The sequence below is a fragment of the Oxyura jamaicensis genome, chromosome 13, assembly GCF_011077185.1.
Source record: "Oxyura jamaicensis isolate SHBP4307 breed ruddy duck chromosome 13, BPBGC_Ojam_1.0, whole genome shotgun sequence".
Lineage (NCBI taxonomy): Eukaryota > Metazoa > Chordata > Aves > Anseriformes > Anatidae > Oxyura > Oxyura jamaicensis.
In genome coordinates this window covers 9,908,020-9,931,447 of record NC_048905.1, presented here as the reverse complement: position 1 = coordinate 9,931,447, position 23,428 = coordinate 9,908,020, and the positions used below count along the sequence as shown (strand labels likewise).

At 40.6% G+C, this 23,428-nt stretch overlaps 1 long non-coding RNA gene across 2 annotated transcripts in view; it reads right to left on the bottom strand.

Moving 5' to 3' along the window:
• Positions 1-3,465, bottom strand: part of LOC118174029 — a 53,961-nt gene extending 50,496 nt beyond the window's left edge. For both annotated transcript variants that reach the window (XR_004754508.1, XR_004754509.1), the window contains exon 1: positions 3,356-3,465. This is a non-coding gene — a long non-coding RNA (uncharacterized LOC118174029). The remainder of the gene's footprint in view (positions 1-3,355) is intronic.
• Between the last annotated feature and the right edge of the window lie 19,963 nt (positions 3,466-23,428).

Below are 23,428 nucleotides of genomic sequence, written 5' to 3'. Positions count from 1 at the left end.
TTTTTTTTTTTTTTTTTTTTTTTTTTTTTTTTTTTTTTTTTTGAGCCAGGAGCATAGGAGAACTAATGGGACTAAACCAGCATCATTCACTCTTCTGGCTACTAAATTTGCAGCCTGTCTTTGAGTTATTCAGTTGGAGCACAGTATAGAGAACCAGATGGAGCTTTGATTGTTTTATGAACAGGATATTTAACATGGCTGCTTAAAATAGCAAGGAACTAGATTAAGCGTGTTGGACTGGAAGTCCTCACATCTCATATATAACTGGAAATGGCTTTATAAGCCTTCCTGACTGTAAACTTTCCTGTTTGCTTTCAATCCTCTATGCCCTAATAATCTTTCCTTGTATAACTAGAAACACGCCATCCTCCAAGAAATATCATTTCTGAGGCCTAAATGTGCACTAAAAGGCCTGACCCAAGCCCACCCAAAGCAAGAAGCCTCCTGCGCAGAGGGCTGCTGAGACGCAGCAGTCACCAGCAGAGCTCCTCCAACTGCTCAGATGGCCAGAAGCTGAATTGCCAACAGTGCTTATGGTGACATTATTTGAAAAGGAAGCCCTTAATGTCTCTCACTGGAGACACAGAACATCATAAGAAGCCGAATTTTCATGCTCTGCTTGCCTGTGCCTTAACCCAGGCAAAATTCCCAGCCTGTTTTGTTTTGGGTTGAGTTCAGCAGTCTCCACCTTTCTTCCTCACCTTCAGTAATTGGCTACTACTCCTTATCTGTTCCCACCAGCAAAGGAGGAAAGGGAGCTGAGACACCGTGGCTCTGATGCCACAAAAGCATACTGCAAATATTCCTATCTTGTACATTTAAATAGTCTTGCTTTGCCCTGGGGCTCAGCAAACACTGCCTTATACAACAAGCAAGTGAAATTAGAACAGCCAAAATAAATTATCTGTTGTTGACAAAGCCACCCACCTTGGGCTGGTTCAGGTGGGCTGAATGATGCTGAGAACTTAATTGTCTATAAAACTAAACATCAGATAATTGAGGCTGCTTAAATTAATTTCAGAACAACAAAAAAGATCAGCTTCTAAACAAAATCCTAGTGTTTCCAATAACAGTTGTGCAGCTGATACACCCTCTAGTGGTAAACAGCCTTTTCTCTTACTGTAGTATCAAACCAGATGTGAGCTTTTCCTTTTCCCTACAAACACCTCTCCGCCCCTGGGGATTGGGGTTACACTGTTCCAGGATGAACATTCCAAATGTGGTGGAGTTCACATATTGCTTTTGTTATACTGCTCTAGATTAGTTTTGCTAGGGAATAGCAACATAAATGCAAGCAGGCAACTTGGAGCAGAAGGCTCAAGCCCAAAAATAAATGAAAAAGGATTACTCTGCTGAACCATACTGTAGTTATTCCATCTCAATAGTAAGTAGCCCAGTAGGAGCCTTTTAACTAAGCTGTGCAATGTAATAAACTTGATCTCACTTTTAGATCTCCTGAGCTATGCAAGAGCTGCATTTATTGTTCTGTAACAGCATAGTCAGGTGCTGAACCAAAGGTAAACATCATGGTCAGCTCACTCAGTGTGAACAAAACCCAAACTTGCAGCCAGAAATCCTCTTCCTCTCCATCTGACCTAAATCTGTGTTCTGTAGCACCTCTGTAAAGCAAGTCAAGCTTGCTGTTTGAAAAACTACATCATTGGTTTCAGAAGTCAATGAGAGTCTTTGATACATTCACCACTACCAGCATACCTCTCCAAAGGAATATTCCAAACCTCCAGGCGAATAACACTAATGCTTATAAGAGTCTAACCCCATTGTGAATTTAAGGCTTCATGTAACATAAAGGATTTTTCCCCTCGTTCTGTTATGCACATACCACCTTCCATAAAAGAACATTTATAAATTATTTTCTAATGGAAGCCTATCAGGTTTTCTGAAAGACCAAACTGTTTGTTGAGGCTTCCTGCACTGATACCAGACACTCTTTGTGGGGACAGTGGAAAAGCCATTTTCTATAGGAAGGCTGTAGGTTCCCACAGAGCCTACAATCCTACAGAAGCCCTGCAGAAAAGTTCCTTTACTCCCTCCACATCTTGCTCAATATAAAAAGCATAGAGCAGAAATAAGCATAGTAGATTTGACTAAATCCAGTCCCCCTTTTCCTGCTGAGGAAAGTGGCTCCTATGCAGCCTCCCTCTTATCCTCACCCCTTTGAGGGACCAGTTGATCCTGCCCCCTGGGTAGCCAACGAAATTGCTCCTTATAGTCCCAGTTTCCCAAAGTGTCTTCTCTGACCCCTGAAAAAATCTGATGGCACAGTTATTTCTGGGCAACTTCCCCAGAAAAAAAAAAATAATAATATGGTGGGATCTTTATACATCAGGGAGGTAGTTTGCAACCTCAGCATCCAGCATGACCAAGGGACATGGTACAGTCAGTCTGGTTTGCATAAGGTCACCCAGAGCTACCCAGAAAGAAATGACACATACAGGGATGATTCTGAAATGCCGCAGGATTTTCCCAAAACCATTTATTAATCTGTCAGCATTTCTTTAGTTTCGCTGTCATATCCAAGCTTTGGTTGCTCTTTTTTCTAGACAGATCCTATCTTGCAAACCACACACTCTCGCTGAAGACAAAGTCATAAAACGCCTGGTGATCGAGCAGGCCTTATATCGAGGCCTGAAAGCCATTTGTTCACGTATTCTGGATTGCAGGATGACGACAGCTTCCAGAGACTAGAATTGTCTCACATCCATGCCTTGTTATCTGAACACCAGAGCTGTAAACTTCAGCTGTCTATTTGATCTGAGCATCTTGACGTTAATGTACAAGGAGTCAGTTGGTCTCCAAGGAGTACAGAACCAAAACATAATGAGTTTTAAAGCTCAAACCACAAACTCGGAATTAGACTCCACCTGCATTTCATAAACAGGATTATGCTGGACTAGCCTATTTTGAAATATGACCATTCTCATATAGCTGGGCTGCCCCAGTTCTGCCGCAGGCTTTGGATGTCTGCCTTCATTGGCCTTTGGTAGCTTATTCCACCTTCATCATGGACTCATGTAAAAGCATGGTCATTGGGTTTCTTGTGAGTTTTCCCTCTGCTGTGCAAGGAGTATCACAGAGATTTTTTATCAGCATCAGTATCTACTTTGAGTTTGGGAAAAATAATTCAGAAGCAAACTTCCTTCTCAACTGGGGTTGATTTTATTCCAGCCTGTTAGGACATCTTTCATTTGGAAAAAACTCTTGCCATCTGGAACAAGAAAAATACTTCACAGCCCTTCAGAACTGGGCACCATTTTGCCAAGTTACATTATTTGACCGAAATGGTCCGTGAAATGCTTGCTAATTGCTACAAGATTTAAAAAGGAAAAGAACAGACCTGTTCAATGGTGTTCCCCTGAAGCATTTTTGCTCAGAATGACACAGTGGTGGAAAAACAATGCAAAATGTGCCCTGCTCACTGAACACCAAATTACTGGGATCATTTTCTACCCGTGAAAGAAAGAAAAATATGTAAAGGTAATTATGACATTTTTCATTGTTTTCAATAAATCTAAGCCTCTAATTACCCAAACTATTTATGGGAGGGTTTAGATGAAGTGTGTTAGCTCTCTGTTTCCTCAGGGCTCAACAGTTATAGTGCTTGTTTCAGTAATCCCAGGTTATTCTCTCATTTTGCCTGGCCCCTTGCTCTATTAACCTGTTTGCATTCACATGTCTATGTAAAGAACACAACCTTTGCACTGGCATACTTATGTTTATATAGAAATTAATTGAGCCTATTTCAGTCTGTTAGTTTGACACCAGAACAAAATATTGTGTTTTTGTTAACAACTATTTGCAGTCCAGGGTCGTTCTTAAATTCCTGATCTTTTAACATTCTCCCTCAAATTTCTGTTCAAGTGGCAGTTTGGTATCCAGTTGTTTTCTGTAATGTTTTCAAAACAAAACCAGTAACAAAATTCAAAGTGAGTTTAAGAACTTTAGATCCTGAGAGCAGACAAGCTGAAACTTCTTAAACAGACACAGGTCCATTAGAAACTGGTTTGCTAGCCAGATCTTTCTATGTAGAGAGAACTGAGCCCCAGACCAGGTTTGGCATATGAGGGTTCCAGCTCTGGACCTTGCTTGTCTATGGTGCGTTCATGTGTCCCCCTAACCCACCATCATGCCACAGTGCAAGTGCCTCACGAGACCCTCTAGTTTCTTTGGAGGGTATGACAGGAGGAGACAAGGGGCAGTGCAGCTGAGCAGGACCTTTACAGAGGCAACGCTAGGAGTCAGGCGTATCATTTTTACAGCCAAGTTAGATAAATGCTTTGTGTGGGTGTCTTTGGCATATGAGTCTGAGGGACTCCTCCATTGAAGCATTGGAGGAGCAAGATCTGGACTCCAGGGAGAAGTGGATTATTTGCACTGACGCTCCCCCTATTTCTCAAGGGGTTTTCATCCCCCAGGTTTTCACACTGCATGCACGTTGCTTCCCATTCAGGCTCCCCTTTAGTGAGCAACAGTAGCAAGGAGATGGACAGTTTAAGGGACAGCATACACCACAGTCTGGAAGTGGTACGGGCAAAAGCCAACCCATGCCATGTGGCCTGGAGGCCACAGGGTGAAAACACATCAAGTACATGCATTACTGGAAAGACCAATAAAAGGCTTAGGGCAGCTACTGGGCTGTGCCTCCAGTTAAAACACAAACTCTGTGTCATGGATTAAACTCTGACTAGAATAAACCAGTAATCAGATTTTCAGAGATAGAGATCTATTTTATATGAGCACTCTGGCCTTGATCAAGCAGATTATTTCTGAACAACTTTAAGTCAATTGGAAAAGTTCCTGGATAGACTAGGGACTCATTTATGTACATCTGAAAGTCTATTTCAGTTGCATCAGCTGCAGTTCCTCTACTTACTACTTCTGACTTGCTTATATCCTTAGACCATCATGGTTATGTTGCTGCTGCTACTGTAACACATTAGGGCATAAATATATATCTGCAATCATATGGAGCCAATTAGGTGACTCATTGACCATTAACACCCATCATTTGGATAAACACACCTACTTAATCCTATGATTTAAGCCATTGAAGGGACAGGTTTCAGGGAACAGAATGAAGAGTTTATTCCCACTAGAAATACTATGGTTCTCCTTCATTCTTCCCCTGAGAGCCTATGGGATTCCAGGTCCCTGCTCCTGGCCAGCCTCTAGGAAGCCAAGAAGTGTCTCATTCCTGCTAGCTGTGGTCCATGTAAAGAATGCTTGGGTCCCACGGCTCTCAGTGATGTTGTTGGCTCAGGTGTCAGGGCTTGATGGATATCCCTCCCATTGAGATGAACAGAATTCCTTTCTTCATGCTTTTTCAGTTTACCCAGCATATTAGCCAAAACAAAATCAACTATCTGCTCCTCCCATTAAAAGGTTATTAAGGCTACAAAATCAAACACTCACAATTGGGAAAAAACAGTATTACAGTTGGCAGAAGAATTTTGATCTGCTCTCTCTGTGCACATGTTATGTATGCAAGGTCACAGGATGCTTGGCTTTTTGGTGTACAGGGTAGAATTGCTCTGGGTTTTCACTGGGACTCAACATCAAAGCAAAAACTTGCCTGTAAGGTCTCTGCTTCATTTGCAGAAATTGTGGGAGCTCTGTAGTGAATGAGGCAAAATGTTAAAGAACGGCCTTTTGAATAAAAGCAGTTGGATATAGTCCCGGAAAACTGATTCTACCCCTGTCACTGCCACTGATCCCCTTTGAGCAAAGTAATTTCCTTAAATCAATCTTTTTTTTTTTTTTTTTTTTTTTTTAAAGTGATCATCCATTATGTTCCTCCTTTTCAGGGACACAATACACAATCTGTGTGCTAATTTGCAGAAGTGCCAAGCACTAACATAGATAAAATCAGCACGAATTGCATAAACAAAATGGTTAGTTGTAGCCCAGAGATATGAAAGAGCTATTATTTTACGGAGATAGTTTCATACATCCTCAGAGCTCTGGATAGGAGAAAAGAAGATCACAGAATCATACGACTGACAAGATCAAAGTTTTAGAACTTATGTTTTCCATCTTCAAAAAATAAAAATGATGGTATTTACAATGAATAGGAATCATTGTTGCATTGGCCACCACAGAAGGAAATAAGAGCACAAAATTCAGTGCTGGGAGGTAATTAAATGAAAGTAAGTATGTTTGTGTGATTTTAAAAGCCTTCAATAGAACTTTTAAGATTTTTTTGGTGAACAGTAGCTCTGCTAAAAGAAAAAAATGGTGGTTGGCATGGTGCACTAATTTGTGTTGAACTGGGCAAATAGTTATTGGAAAATGCACTTTTAAAAACTTAGAACAAATATTAAATAACTTCAAAGGCAAGAAAAAAAAATCAGCTAACCCAGTGTTATTTTTTGCAAACTGAAAAACATTTTTGTTTTATTCACCAAAATATGGTAAAAGAGTGTTTTCATGGTTGGGTAGATATAACTATTCTTAGAAGGAGAATCCTTCATATCCAGAAACAGGACTCAGAGAGTTCTAACTGCCATTCCCCAAAATGGTCATTGCATTTTCAAAGTTTGGAGCCTACTGGGCTGGTTGAAGAACTGACAGCTGACTGTGGCTGGAACTATGTCACTAAGGACCTTCTTGCTACTCTAGCTGAATGTATTTTTGTGGTTCCTTTACTTTCCTTGTTTTTCTGATCCAGTTAAAGTGACTGCAGCCAAATTAAAAAGGCATAACTAGCTTATTGGGTTTGGCAAGGGTGATTGTTTAAGGTTTTAAAATTGCATTTTACATAGTTTAACTTATTTAAAGTTTGCATTTATGTTTTGTTCATGGTTTGAAGTCCTGGACAATATTTCAAAGAACACTTTAAGTTATCGCCATTTTTATTCCTGCTAGTATTGATCAGCCTCATGGGAAATAACAAGCCGTTCTCTTCTGCAAAACTGTAAATGCAAAATAGCATTCCGTTGAAATACATAAACCGTTTGCATCTGACCATGATCTGAGAATTATTAGCAGGGGCGTATCCTTTAATAACTTTGAAAAATGAACAAACTTATAACAGCTGGGAAAGGTTTTAACATACAGCTGTTGTGGGAAATTTGCTGGAATTCATGATTCACATTTGAATTTAGAGACTGGATGAGATTAACTATTTTCTACAAACAGATATTCATACTGGGCTATTTGGAATTCTGGCTTTTGAACAAATGTTAGATTATCATATATAATCTAAATGCTTTTATTGGCAAATGAAAGGAAATTGTGAAATTGCTTTTCATAACCTTTGCTTTAATTACGTTTTCAGTTTCTCATTTTAATAATAGTCAGCCCCCAAAACATTAAAATTTGTATTTGTTACCTTCACCCTCAGAATCTATGCAAGCCCATTATATATGTTACTTTAAGTTGTCTGGTAGAAGCAAGACTATGGCCAAATAGGGCCTGACAGAATCAGACTGCCTTTGCAGATAAGAGTATACCTAGTTAAAACAGAAGTCCCTCTGTGCAAATCTGTAAGTGCCTTCCAGTTTACAGCCAAATTCTGTACTAACTGTAAATCCACACCACTTGCAGCAAAATTAGTATTGTGAGGGTGCATACCTGAAGCTATTGAAGTCCTTTCCTTTTTCAAAGGTCTATGGGAATGGGTTTGACATGTGCAACCAAAGCCATAACTGCAGCAGAGCCATGGATGAGGAGGTGGTAGAACAGCAAAGATGGAAAGAGATCGATACAAGGACTGACATACAGATCTCAGTTTGTTCATCTTCAGCCCTTGCCCTCCCAGATCCTCATCCTTCCTCCCCGTCCTCAGAGTCCTAAGGCTCGGTGTTTGTTTGGTGGATTCACAACAGTGACAAATTTAAGATCTGTGCCAGTGATGGAAAGAGAAACACACAGAGAAGAAAACACTTCAAAAGAGAAATGCAACTGATAAGCACATAAATAAAGACAAAATGGTCTGGTTTAGCAACAAACTTGCTGATATATTCCAGATCAGAGAAATTGCTGTGTACTGCTCTCAGAAGTCTTTTGCTGGCATTAGCTGGTGATTATCCTCCTTCCCTCCCTGTTTCTACGTGGAGAGTTAGGAATCACTGGAACTTACATGTTTCTCGATTTATGGCCCCAGAAGCAGTGAAATCCACAGTGCCTTCTATGTCGGCTCAGAGCAGTGATACAGAGCTCCCCATGGCCCAGAGACATACACGTGCTCTAACCTTGGCTGAACCCTTCTACCATTAGTCTTGATAATTGATGGAACCCAAGGAGAAATGACTGCAGTTTAATAACATTCGATGGTTTCTGGGTGACTAGTGGTGTGTGACTAAAGCAACATTTAGGTTAGGCATTACCCAATGCTTCTCAACAGAGGCCTCAAGGGAAAAGGAAAGCAGGAAATGTGGAGGAAGGTCTCAAAAAAAGTGGAAAATAATTTCTCCATACTCCTATTCTAACTTGCTTCTTTAGGAACATGGTATTTTCTGACCTGCTGATGTGGCAGATGATGGGCTTTGGAGAGTGTTCTGTGGGTCTGAAATCATTGATTAAAACTTGCATAAGTAAGCAAAGCAATTTTACATCTGTTTCCCAGGTACAGAAGGACTTAAATCTTCTTGTCTCATTTTCTGCTGACATAAGAGCAAAAGTAGGTCCAACAATAATTATGGAAAATCTTAAGGAAACAGATTTATTAAGATCCATTATGCTGGTGACCTGTTTGTAATATCTTGCAGGACCAGAGCTCAATCATATGGAGTATGGACACCTACCCACACAATCCCAAAGTCTCAAATATACCTAAGCAAAATGGACAATATTACTTTTTTATGTTTGCACTGCCCATATTCATATTTGCCATATGTAGATACAAGTGTAACATTAGATATGACCTCACATTTCACTTAGATCATGCAGAGCTTATCAGTCTTTAGTGATCTGAATATTCTTCCTTTAGCCTAGTAATATTACTAATATTACATTGCCATCTTTCTTTGGCATGGTAAAAAAAAAATCAGAACAGTTATGTTTGTTTGTTTTCTTACTGTAGCTATGTGGTGGTTTTACCGTGCTAGGCAGTTGAACACCACAACCGCTCTCTCACTCCCCCTCCTCAGATGAGGAGGGGAAGAAGTAAAGGAAAGAACAACTCACGGGTTGAGATAAGGATGATTTAATTAAAGAGGGGAAATATATATATATATATATAATTAAGGAAATATTATTATTAATTAAACAATTCAACTAAAGGGAAAAAAAAGGAAAGGGGAAAAGGGAGGGGGAAAGGGAATAACTAAACAAAACAAGTAAAGACTATGTGGAAGTGCAGAGGAAAGAAATTACTCTCTACTTCCCACAAATGAGCGATGCTTGACCACGTCCTTGAAGCAGGGCCTCAACGCACGTAGCCAGTGTTCGGGAGGAGGACAGACGTTTTCGCAACGAGAGCCCACCCCTCCCCTCTTCTTCCTTTTTCCACCTTTTATTGCTGAGTGTGACATCATATGGTATGGAATATCCCTTTGGTTGGTTTAGGTCAGCTGCCCTGCTGATGTTTCTTTCTCACTTTTTGCCCACCCCCTAGGAGGGTCAGAGAGAGTCCTGATGCTGTGCCAGCACTCCTCAGCAGCAGACACAACACTGGTGTGATACCACTGCTGTTCTAGCTACAAGTGCAGAGCGCAGCACTGTATGGGCTGCTGCAGGGAAAGTTAACATCCCAGCCAGACCCAGTACAAGCTATCACAGTAAGGTCCTCTAGAAAAAAATTCGCTAATGCTGGGCTACTACACACTTTATGTAGTGTAGTATATATCAAGCTAAGTAAGGTATCTGCGTTTTTTTCTTTTTTATCTTCTATTAGCATAACCACATGCTAATGGCATAGAAAAACCTATTTTGCACTGGCATATTCCTCAGAAATGCTCCCTGTGTAGGCAATTTTGCGTTCTACTGGAATGATCTGCTTCCAAAAATGAATATCAAAGACACCACAACCAAGAACTTTTCAACAGAAAAAAATACAGCTGGCTTTTCTGCACCAAATGGACAAAGTCTATATCTTTTCAACTAAAGATAATTGTTGAGGTCCACTAACATGCAAAAGATCAGATCAGTTCACCAGCAGCATAAGGCAGTATACCTACACGGTTTAAAGCAATCCACTACATGAGTTCAGTCCTCTTCATTTCCTTACAGCTATGTAATAGATGTTTGGTCCATAAAGTTGGTAGGATAACTAGCAGCTATGGAATACATAGCCCACAACACACAGAAAAGATTTGCTTAAAACATTTGGTAACAGAGATCAAAACTATACAGCACATAGAAACACAGCAGGAGATACCATCAGCTTCTCAATTCCCCACAGTACTGGAGAATGTTTTTTCCTTTTCAATCTGAATAAACATGTCTTCATAGACAGAAAAATATAGGATCATAAGAAATGTCAGAAGATCTCATGGTCAATATATTACCATGAGCTATGGTCAAAAGAATGGTGGAGTAGAATTGTAGTTGTTGCCAAATATTCAGGAGCTCAGCATGTAAAATGTTGAGTTGCTCTAAAAATCAGACTGCTTCTTCTGGAGTCTAGCTGGGAGGTGATTTCTTTTGAAAATCTGGCTGTAATAATGCACAAACAACAATGTTCTTCTAGTAAAAGAGCCACTGTTGGCTGCATGTTTAATTTATGTGTATTTAATCATCCATGATAATACAGTAAGTCTTGTTGAGTACAAGATGTGAGATCAGCCTGCTGCCCATATGTAGAGAACAAATTCATATTAACCACAATAACACATATGCCTAACTTGGCTAAACCTTTTAGCCAAAATCTGGGACTTGCTAACATATCAATATGGAAGACATATGTTCTTCAGGACATAAATTATGATGCTTTTCATCATATTACTTGTGCAGTCCAGTTTATGGAGTAAAGCAGCTTAGCAGGGCTTGCTTGGACGGATGGAAAAAGAATGAATCATAAGTGAAATTCCCGTTGCTCTTGTTTGATAGGCACCTAGTTACTCCAGGCAATATGGGTTAATAGAGCTAAACTAATAGTGAAGATGAGCAAGCCTTTCCATGCTGTGGCCCATCTGGAAACACAGGTGACACAAATTGTCTGTTCCAAGCTTGCTGTCTTTATTATACTCAATTTAATCAGAGAAATCAGAGCTTCTATAAAATAGCTGTTATAAAAACAGTAGTATACATTTCACTAGACAATTATGAGCCTTTCTTAAATATTTTAATGGTTGCATCATGCATTTCTTGGGCAAAGCAATTAGTTAAACTAATGGTTTAAAATATACAAGTACTGTACCTTGATTAAAAAAAAAAAAATCTCCTTTTAAGCAATTTATATGCTGAATATTCTAGTGTTGGGACAACAGATTCCCTGGATACTGCTTGGAATGTATGCCCATTTCCAGGAAATTTCTAACATGGCTTCCTTTAACCAGCTTTGCTTCGCCAACCTGAAATCCAAAAGGCCATTAGTCACAAATAGCTGTTAATTCTGAAGTACTTGCAGATACCATCTGGGTTTCTCATTATCTTATATGAGTAAAGCCATCATATATGAATAAAACACATTCAGCTGCACATACACAATTCCGAAAAAAATAAAAACAAAAACAAACAAACCAAAAAAAACAAGCAGTGCAAGAGCCTTAATTTGATACTAATATGAAGAGAAAAATATATATGTTTACACTGTGGCTTGTGCCGACTCCAGTTTGTTAAGAAAGGTGTGAGACTGCAGTTATCCTGCCCAGCACAGTGGACCTTCTGATTATGCAGGATTTGCAGCACAGAATGTAAAGACTGGAGGGGCAGCCCAGACCTCCAGCCTGTATTCGCTAGGAATGTATCTGTTGAAGAATCATTGTTACTGAAAGGCACAGAGAGATAGAAAAGTCAGCTTTTCAGTATCCTTCTGTGTAGATGCCCGGAAGATGCTTGGGTCAAGAGTAGATAGGAAATGAGACAGCATTGTGTGCTCTCAGTGCAGATATCCCAGCAAGAGGGGCTGTGGGCAAACTGCAATTCACCCTCCTGCACCAACCCAGAGCTGAAAGCATAGGGCAGCTCGGAGCGGAGATCCAGGTGGGTATGGGTGTTACAAGCCAGTTTAGGTCTGGATGCAATGTATTTATGTTAACATTAATAGGAACTATTAATCCAGAAACTTCCCCTGGCTTAGCCAATGTATGTGCACTAATGAGACCTGCTGAGAGCTGGAGCTATGCAGCATCTGAGCCAACAAACGTACATGGTGTTGATTCATCACCTCTTATCTCTGCTGCATTGGGCAGCTCTGTGCAGTTCCCACCTTCCAACCACTGATGTGCTCTCAAAGACTGACACGTCCCCTCACCCTGCTCAGCATTTATTGCTGGTGATTCAATGCAATGAGTTTTTAAACTCAAGGAGTTTCCCTGGTACAGCAGAGAGGAGTATCCACACAGCACTGAAAATACCTGGCGTTTGCTTCAGTGTACAGTCCTCCTATGGCTCCTTACTTGAGGTGGGCAATGTCCTGAGCACAACAGGGTTAAAATCAATCTGACAAATGAGGCAGAGCATGGAAAATATGAAGACAGCTATTTGGTAGCACATCTGAACCCTAGCACAGCAATACCATCTGCAATCACTTAGAGGTGCCCCAGTAAAGCACAGCCCGGAATGCCTGGCTAATAAAGTGTCAGCAGCAGGGGGATTACAAGGGAGATTTACAAGAGTGCATGAGTTTAGTTGCTGCTGGAGACATCCGATACACTCTGTGTTTGATTCCAGGCTTTGAGACAGCAATGAAATAAGCCTGTGGACTTGTATTGAGAAGCATTTTAAAGGGAACACTTCTACCCCACGTACCTGCAGGAGTCCCGGTTCAAAGGACTCTGACGAGTCTGAGGCAGGGTGCTGCTTGCATCCCATTTTTTTTTTTTTTTTCAACAGCAGCAGAGGTAGCAGAGAGACAAACTGCCTGGCTTCCTGATCCTGGGATGACAGTCACAAAGGAAGACACAGAGCTGATGCCTTGCTATGACATTCAATTCTCCTTTTCCCACTCCTTCTCCTTAAGCTTGTATGTGATAAGAGTATAAACTACTGAGTTTGGGCCAAAACTTGCTGGAGCTATGGGGAGGTAAGATCTGAGGATTTGTCTCAGACTTATTTCTAATTTTTAAATAATGGCATTAAATAGACATGATTGCTATCTAAATTAGGTGAAGTATGAGTATTGTAGTGAACACATCAGTCCTGGAAAGCTTGATTAGAGGAACAAATGCTTTTTCAATCTATAAGTGATGAAATTCCCAGCTATGCTTTCAAATGTGTTTTCCTTTTATGAAGAGGACTTTCCAGAAGGCAATTAGAATGATTTGGGCAAAAACAAAGAGCAAAATATTTTCCCCTCATTGTCTAAGGCAACATAAATAAGTACTGAGCTTATTACTCACTCCCTTAGTAAATGAAAAGAGAAAACATTTTGTGCTTTGTTTTTGAGTCTGACACATGGATGTAAAATGGGTAATAACTTCAGCCACAGCTATGTCACTTATGAAAAAGCTGGCCTACGGCTCCAATGGAATCACCTCTATGATAAAGCGCTGTATGTGCTGAAGTGTTTGCAGGATGAAGCTCCTCACCACCCATGTATCAGGCTGCCTCTTGGCAGCTCATCACACTGACGACCCAGCAGCCCAAGTGCCCCATCAAAGATGTGGGGGACAATGAAAGCAGGAAAGGAACAGGAGTGAGGAATGCACTTACCCAACCTAAGAAAGTAATTGGAGATATTGTTCGCTCTGGGTATTCATCAAGTCTGGAGGCTAAATTCTGGCCCCATGGGAGCTAGTGGCAAACCTCCATTGATTTCAGTATGGTCACGATTTCACTAGTGATTTATAGAATGAGCTAACATGGCATTTTAACAATCAGTTTTAGTAGCTGGAAGTGTTATTCATTGCAAAGGTAAAGCATTGTTTGATTTTATGTGACAGTGTACCTTTAAAAACAGGCGACCTGCAAAGCAACAATATAAAACTCAGTGCTTAAATTGCATTATGATGAGGAATGACACCAGGGAATTAAACCAAGGAAATGTTCCCTTTCATTCCTCTCATACTTTCAAAAGTCAACATTTATGAAGACAGTGTTACTGGTAAATTTAAATCACCTGTGCCCAACTTTGGAGCTGTTTGTCAGCAGTTTCTTGTGTTTCTGGCAAAACACAAGTGTTTGTTTTTCCATATGCATTTTTCTGAACAAGCACAAAATAATCCACTAACATATGTGAGTTGTTCATGGGGTGTTACAATACAAAGAAGAAAAACCAGGTCTACTATCCAAACATATGTCCGGCTGAATATATACACTAATAATAACTGTAATAATCTCTTTGTAAACTCTATTGTCAACTATGCCATTCATAATCATTTCCATTTTCAGCTCCAAATTAAAACAACACCAGGAAAATTACAGAGTAGGTCTTTTTTTTAAAAAAAATCAGACCTTAATAAATGAATCGCTTCATGTAAAAATCAGATCTCTGTGGTCTGAGATTTTCTGCTATTGTTAACAAAAAATGCTCTATGAAAGGGCATAAAGACATATGTCCAAATAGAAAAAATATTGAAATATTGGCTTTATTGTAATAACATGTTTTGAATTCTAATTTGATTTTCCTTTCTCACTCTCTCTCTTTTTTTTTTTTTCTTTTTTTTTTTTTTCTTTTTTTTTTCTTAGACCATACATTTTTCTTTAAAAACATAGCTGCAGGAAAAGGACTGGAAGGTAGCTCCATGTGGCTTCCCCAGCTATGGATCAGGACCAGAACACTTTTATCCCAAAAGAGCAGGCAAACTTGCCCATTTCTCCATGATCAGGGTGGGTGCTGGTCCAGTTTTGAGGTTTTTCAGCAGATTAGTTTCTGACCCCCATTAACTGTGCTGAGCCCTGGCTGTGCTGTGTCTGCCTGGCTCAGCTGCAGCTCTCCAAAGCAATACTGACATGGTTGCAGCACAGACCCAAACAGCTCACAAATATGCTTCAGAGTTTGAGAAGTTCAAAGCTCATTTTTCCTTGTCCACAGAGTCCACAGAGGATAACAGAGCTGATGAATAGGACTGCCCACTGAAGTCTGTGTGCTTTGAGGGGACTCTGCTGATGCTTCATGTGATGCTTTTCTGACATTTTCTGTTGAGGGTTTTAACTTGGGGACAAAAAAAAACTCTCACAATATGGGAGATGATCATGTTTTTTCACGTTTCTTGTCTACACAGCATGTTTTGGTAAATTAACTTCTAAAGAAACTTAATCAAGAAAGCCTTTCGTTGTGCCTTAATTTTTCAAAGAAGTCAGCAGCATTCCCAGTTTTCATTTTGCATGCCTGTTAGCTTTGTTTTCTTGACCCCACTATCATGCTTCTGTGTGTTAAGTCTTTCCCGATCATCTATGCCATGTTTTGGATCAACACAAGACAAAGGATCTAGCCCTGGCAGGGGCTAAGAGCTTCCTCACCTTTAATAAGCACTCTCTGACCCAGTTTAGCTGTTAGTTGCCATTAAAAGGAGCCAGTGATTCAGAGGATGAAGCCCTGCGTGCACGTCAATCTTTTAAATTGTCCCTTTCTGCCAAAGCAGGAGTGATTCAAAACAATCACAGGTATGCTCACATTCATTCAACAGACCCGTTCTTCCAGTCTTTTTGAATTGTTATTTTGTAATTATCTATGAAAAATTATTGTTTGTTTTAAAACAATAAGGAAAATAAAAGCGTTGTTCAAAATGAAATGAGTTTTAATAAGCAGTTTTGCAGTAAGACAGAGTGCAGCCTCATCCTGCCATCTTGATTCAAGTTGCAGATTTGTGTTAAAAAGTCGGCTCTGTTAGTGTGTAAGTGACCCCTCCATGATTTAGATAATCAGAACTGGTTGAAGTTGTCCACTTGAAACACTATATTTCTAATTTAGATGGCCCTTTGGAAAACAACCAAAATACCTACAGAACACATAAAAGTGCCAAAATCCAACCTTAACAATTATTTTGCATTTTCAATGTCAGGAAAGAAAATAGCCTTTTACTTATTTGTTTTTATTGATATTTTATTTGCTTGGTCACAACCTAACTTTGCAAAATTGATCAAGTTTTAACATCACTGAACATGAAATAGGAAAAGGGAAATCATCTGAACATCATCCATTTTGTGGCATGGAATAACAGAATGGGAAAAAGGAAAATGGAGCAATAAGTCTACAGCATTTCAAATCTCATGAAAGTTTCAAAACACTTTTTAAAATATTGAAAATATTCATTTTTTCTGAATGCCACGGAAGACATGGAGCTCTAGGCTTTCAAAACTTCCCATTAAAAATGCTTTTTTGTTTGAGAGCTGCTGGGATCATAATATAAAGAAAAGGAGAGCTGTGTTTCAGTGTAGAAGGAAGGAAGAAGGAAGAAGAAGGAAGTTCTATTATGTACTCAACAGAAAAAAAAAAAAATGTTTGCACAGTGACAGCTTGCTCTGGGACTGAGGCTTCTTTGGGGTGTACAGTTCTTACACAAGTCCCTGGTGTCAGGGAGCAGTGGTCGCAGCTGTGGGGAGCCTATTCGGCTCCAGAGCTCAACCCTCACCCAAAACAGCATCCACTGTGCCACTTTTCCTTGCACTTTTGGTAAGGCTCACAGGCTCCTTCAGTCCCTCCCCTGTCTCCAACATCCTCTCTGCTCTCTTACTGGAAGGAGACATTTCCATTCTCTCTGTGCCTCAGTCCCCGTGGAAGATTTTTTCCTCTTTTGTTTTCCTTATCAGGAAGAAAAGTGAATGCAGCAGCACCTTGGCACTGCTCAGAGCGAGAGAGATTTCCCATCATGGGCTGGCAGATAGCCTTCATGTTGTGCTGCAGTCCCCACTGATCTGACAGATGGGCTCAGGGCAGCTCAGCACTTTCACCTCTGACACCGCTAAGCAGCAGGGAAGCCCATGCACTACTGCCCCTGGAGACTTTCTTACCACCTCAAGGCATTTAGGGAGCATCTGTAAACTAATCCAGATCTGTTCATAGCGTTTTGTTCCTAGCTCCCCTCTGGACAAGGAAAGTCCAAACTCAAACCCAGCTTGATGCCAGAACAAAGAGATTCAGACAAACCAGGATTCCCAGCGGCATGAAGCATCAGCACCGCCAGGAGATGACATGGTAGCTCTCTGGGACTTTCACTATCTGATCAGACAAATTCTTAATCAGCAGGGACAGTGCTCACTGTCAGAAAAATGTCACATGAGTCAGCTTTCATCTGTGGGGAACAGGTTCTGCTTCTGCAGGACTAATGGGTGTCCAGTTGTTTTCCATATTCATTGTCTCACGCTGCACTTCCTCGCTGTTCCCAGGCTCTCCCGGCCCTCGTGGCTGCAGAGGCTCGGCACGCAAATGCAAGCAAGGCTTCAGCAATGGGAATCAAAGCCAGTGAGAGCAAAATTGCTCTTGTAACTAAGCTGGATATTCAAACACGGTGGAAAGGTTGTGGTTATAAACACCTGAATTAGCTTTTTAAAAAATATTTTAGTGATAGATGTGAAAAATGCAACCTCTCATTTAAAAGGATGGAGTTTCTCAGGTAACAGATTTGATGCTGGAAGAGTAATAGATGCCAATAATTTCCATAATAAACATCCTCAGTTTAGAAGTAGGAGTAGAAACTGTCAGCGTAGTTAAACATAAAATTAAGACATGATTTCTCAACTCCTCACGAGCTCTGTGTTTTGCTGAAGTGGTTTATGAACCGCATTTGCCTCTAATAAAGTCCATGTATTTGCATATCACGACCACAAGAGAGAGCTTTAGTGTTGGATGTTGTGCACTCCAGTGGCAGAGGACTCGAGCAGCTCAGTAGCCCAGTATTTTTAACTGGCACTTTTCAAGCCTAATGAGGATACCAAAACAAATTGTCTAATCCAGATGACACAACTATTGTCTATTTTCCACAGTACAGGAAACCTCCACATGTCCTGAAACACAAGCATTAGAGAGGTGCCAAAACTGGGTGACATCTAGAAACTGCCACTTTTGCCCAGCAGATTCATTTCTTCTGAAAACTTGACCTTAAAAATTTCTGAGCAGTCTCAGACAGAGGAGACATGATGGGATGCTTCCAAAAGGGATGTGTGCCATCCATTCAATTATGCCTCTACAGACTGGTCTGGGTGATATCATCTTCTATATAACATTACATACATAAAACATATATATAACCATAATTAATTATATGCATATATGCACATATATATGTATGTAAACCCAATCTTTTCCCTACACCACCCTTCTCTGCTTAAACAGCCTTCCTATTCTGGTCTGCTAAGCAGCTAGTCTCATTCCATTCAAATCCTTACCTAAGACTAATTTCTCCCATGATATCCATAAGGACTTTAATAATAATGATTATACTGCAGTCCAACCATCTCAAGGTCTCCACCCATCTCCTCCCTATTGTGTATTACCTTCCACTCATTTTCTCTCAGATAAAACAAACTCTTGAGGGCAGAGACCTGCTGGCTCTTCTAGTCTTCTTCTGGGTGTTGTAAAAGCAATAAGGCAATATCACACATAAAGCACAGTATTCAAATGATACTGAGTCAGATGTAAATGAAGAAAAGCAGGTCATTCAGAGTTACCTCACCGTGAAGTGTCTAGATGCATCGCATTCCTGCATCTTCCCGGATATGGTATGTAATGAAAATGGTGAATAATCTTGTATGTGTATTATACCTTTCATCCCAAAGAGCACTCAATTACTTTACTAATTGACTGTGCAAAGTGTCTACATGAGAACCTCTTTGCTCATCAGCAATGATGCAGCCAGCGTGCCAGCAAAGCACAGGGCTGGCACAACTCACAGAAAGATGAGACAAACTCACAAGCTCTGTGGGAGGCAAAGCAAGGGGAGAAAATGAGAGATTTGCAGATGACCTTTAACTTGATGTTTTTCTGCCTCTGCCCAGTTTCAGCTGAACAACTGTTTGATTGTCTGTGAGCCATGCATTTGCACGCAGTCACCATTAAGCAGACCACATCTGCAGGGGCTGATGTGATGCTGAGAGTTGCTTCTTCCCTTTGCACTGAAATAGGAGGGCCTGATTCTGAAAGATGCCCAGCATTTATGATTCCCTTGGATTCAGCAGGATCAGCCTTATCTGTAGGTCTTCAAGCTCTCTGAGAGTGTTGGCAAATCTTGCTATTTGCTATAGCTACATATTAGTTTATTTTTAAAACATAGCCCCTGGATGTTTCCAAGTTACTTTTTTTTTTTTTTTTTTTTTTTTTTTTTTTCTTAATACTTTTAACTATTTTTAACTAACACCTCAGAATGCTTCCTTAAACTTGCAGTGGCCTATTACGTATCTGGAAATATGAGAACAACAAATCTTTGCCCCAGACAGAACATATTTTCAATACCGAAACTCTTCATGATGCAAGTGATTTTACTATCTTTGTCTTACAGAAAGGGAAACAGAGGCACTGGAAGAGAAATGACATGTCTGAAGGTACTCATCTACTAAAAGCACACGAGCCACCCAGGGTTGACACCAGCTTTTGAAAAGGTGTGCCTCTTCCAAACAAGTATGTTTCAGAAAGTCGCTCCAGTTCTACTTAGAACAGCAGGATTTTGAATAGTTAAAGGAATCTGTGCTCACAGATCTTATTGTAAGCATGGAGCCAGATATAGCCTCTCGTTTTACAACATGCATATGCATCTTCTAACAGGCATTGTCTATCTCTTCATCTGTACCACACTCATCAGATTACACTATCTGAAACTTTTTTCCCCCCAAGAGATCATAAAAGTTTCAGCATTTACTCAAAATGTTTTGTCGTGTTTTCAGTTTGACAGACTGTGCAATGGCTCCAAAGATAACACAGCAGCTGCCAGCGCTTCTCATGTGTTGAGCAGAATTGTAGATGCCTGTCTACAATGGCATGTTTCCTTGGTAGTTTTACATACTCTGAAACAGAATTTTCCAGTCTTCTCAAATATGTTAGATATAGGACAGCCAGCAGCTATTCAGGTTACACAACAGTGACATTTTTGAAAGCTGAGAAGAGGCAAAACAACTCCTTGTAATGCAGAGCCTCCATTAGAGCTCTCCTCCAAAGCATGTTTGGTTTCCTTACCCTTATCCTCTGCTCAAAGCCCTGAATTAGCTGCTTGCTGCCCCTATTCGCTGCTTTGCTTCCCTTCTCTCTCCCAAAGGATATGATGCTGCTCACTGCTCCTGCTGTTGGTGCTGAGAGCTTAGCAGGACACCCAAGACCTCCAGCTCAGGCTCTCCAGAGAAGTCCCTTTACAAAGATGCCTGAGAGTCAGATGCTAAGAGGATGGGATATCGAGAGCCTGAACTGGCTGGGACATTTTTTCCAACTTCCCACCCCACTATAACTGCTCGGTAATTTCTCCAGCCCCCGAAACTCCCGCTGTCTTGCATGGAAAGGGACTGTTTTCATTTATACATCCCTGGTGCAGGCAGTTCAGCACAGAGGCAGAGGGCAGGGTGCAACAGTAATTTACACACCATAAACTTTTGTAGGTTTTATTCACCTCATTGGTCTGGTATTAAACAGCATCGCGTGGTAACTGTGTAAGCTGGGAGCTATGGTGCTGGCTGCTGACTCCAAGTGCTCTGCCATGCAGGAGTTTGCATCTCCCTTCCCCACCAGCTGTGGAAGAGCAGCACTCATCAGGGAGAACTGCTTGTGATGGAAAAAGGGGGGAACGGCATATCCACCACATAGTCAGTCATGTATTTATTGCTGCAATACAACTCTTCTAGAAGCTGTATGTGTGTAGCTATCTATATACAAAGAGAGAGTCCTTGCCAAAACCCAAAACTGCACAGACTCTGCCAGGTGCTGCTGACAGTGAAGGCCATTAGGAAGCACCAGACAGTTAGTTGTATGAGAAAAAATCTCAGCTTTGCTCTTTCCTGATCAGGGCAAAACCACTTGGAAACAACAATATTTTATCCTTTATCTGAGGTCTGAAAAGTGTGGTGGAGAGGTGAAGAAAGTGTGATTCAGTCCATTTATCTGAATCCCACAGGGCACATGGTGATTCACATTCATGGCATCCCTGTATTGATACTTTTGTCCCATGTGTGACACACAAGGTTTAATAACAAGGCTAGAAAAACAGAAAGCAGAAACAAAACAAACTTGATTAAGGGGCATCATCTGCAAGCTTGAAGAGGAGATGCAGAATTTTACTATCTATAAAACCAAAGCAAAACTTCCTGCTGGAAACAGGGATGCTGAGGGTTCTGCTGCAGCAACTGAATTTCTGGCTGGGCTAATTCCTCTCCAGTTCCCTTTCAGCTCCCAAGGGAAAGGTTTCAGGAAGCTCTGCCCTGACTTAGCTGGGTGTCATTGTCTACACAAATGGCAGATGGTCATTTCAAAATTTGGTTTCCACCAGTAGCACAGTTAACATTGGTGTCATTTCATGTTTTATTTTATTTTTATTTTTATGTTATTTTATATGTTAGTTATTGCCACTCTATCCCAGCACCAGAGGATTCTTTTGTGAACCCTGAAAATATTCTTGCTGAGTAGCCATTGTACTGGGTAGGAGTGATTTTTTTTATTTTATTTTTATTTTACTCAAAGAAAAGGAAAAGGTTCAGGCATTATTAACAGCTCAGTCCTTTCTCAACTAGAAAAGAACTGTAACATAGAACAGCTGCATCTGAAAACAGTGTTTTTAATGTTCCTGCATTGCCTCACCTGAATAATAGCACTCAGGGCTTTGTTTCAAGACCTCATTTGTTATAGGAGGTTAAAAAAAGACACACGCAAACAACCCTACGGAAACTTTTGCCTACAATAAGTGTCAAGCAGAAGGAATGTTATTGATTGCAATGGATTTACACCCATAATGAATTTGGCCGGCTGGTCAAAAGTCTGGTGGGTGTGTAAATGGGGAGGTGAAGCAGGGAATGACGTACATAGTGGTTTATCTGGAGAGTGGAGCCACAAAATGTTGTAGTTACACTTAAGTTTTATTAAAAATGCCATTCTAACGAGCCCTAGTGGCCCCAGCACATGGAAAGTGGCTTGCTGTGTTTTGAATGGCACTGAGTAACACCCCAGGGCCTTAAATCAGTTCAAGATGTGTTGGTGGCGTCTGATGTTAAGCATAGAAGGGAAATTCAAAGCAATATAGATTTAACCTAGGGACCCTTCTTTTGCCTGATGCTTATCAATAATGCAAGCGTAAGTAAGAGCCAGGAGAAATCTGGTATCTAGGCAGAGTATTATATGAAAGTGTGATTTTATTAATAATATTTTTACTGTGAAGTTTGGATAGCCAATCTAAGCAGCAAGACGTTGAAATGCGGACAACAAAGAGAGAAAATCAAATATTCCGTCCTGTGTATTTTTGCAGACACCACTTGACATACTGTGCCCAGGCAAAATTAAACTGGGGAAAAAGAAAAAGAAACAATATTTTTGCAAGGCAAATGGAGGAAGAAGCAACCAGGGAGTGGGTGACAGAGAAGTCCTGCTGCACATCTCAAGTCATAAAGGTGGTGGAGGAATTTGTTACACCCTGACAGCTGCCCACAAAGGACACGAAAGACAAGAGGAAAAAAAATATGTATATATCCTGACTTTAAGTAAGTCACATATTTCTTTGCTTTTATACACAATACCTTGCTAAGTAATTTAGAGGTGGACTGCCCATGTTTAGAAGAATGGACTAGATGAACTCTATGTCTTTAATCCAGGGCTGTTCTTCCAAACCTTGTCATACCTGGGACACTTCTACAGTATTATTAGTGCCAAGAATTATTTGCCAGGTATCTGGATTTCATATAGACTGCACACATGTGCCACCTGCCAGAATCAAACATGCATTCCAGGCTCTGGTGTGAAAATCAGAAGACTGAGGTGCACCTCTGATGCCATATGGGTGGTAGAGCACTATCACAATGAGTTTGGACGGTTACATTTGTCAATGGCCATAATGGTAGCAGGAACTTGAAATGTGCTGAAACCCTGAATGTCATTTACTCTCTGTCTCTGTGGACTGGAGACAGACAACCACTGAGTCAGGAGCAGCAATCGCTAACTTATGAGATGCAATTAGAAGGGAACTCCAACAACCACCTAATGAAATGCCAGGGACTTGGCACAAATACCTCTGGTGAGACAATGAAAAAAGTCTTAAACTCTTACCCTAAGCACTGCTTGCTTCCTTCCCACATTGACAGCTTTAGCAACAATGTGACTTAGAGTGTCTAATTATAGGATAATTATTGTTGTTGCATTTTTAAAGGTCAGTCAGTAGAAGCTAGGACCCTAGGGGAATGGAGACAAGAAAGGTGAAGAAGGAAATGGGAGGAGCAAGGCTCATGGACTATTTGACCAAGTGCAAAG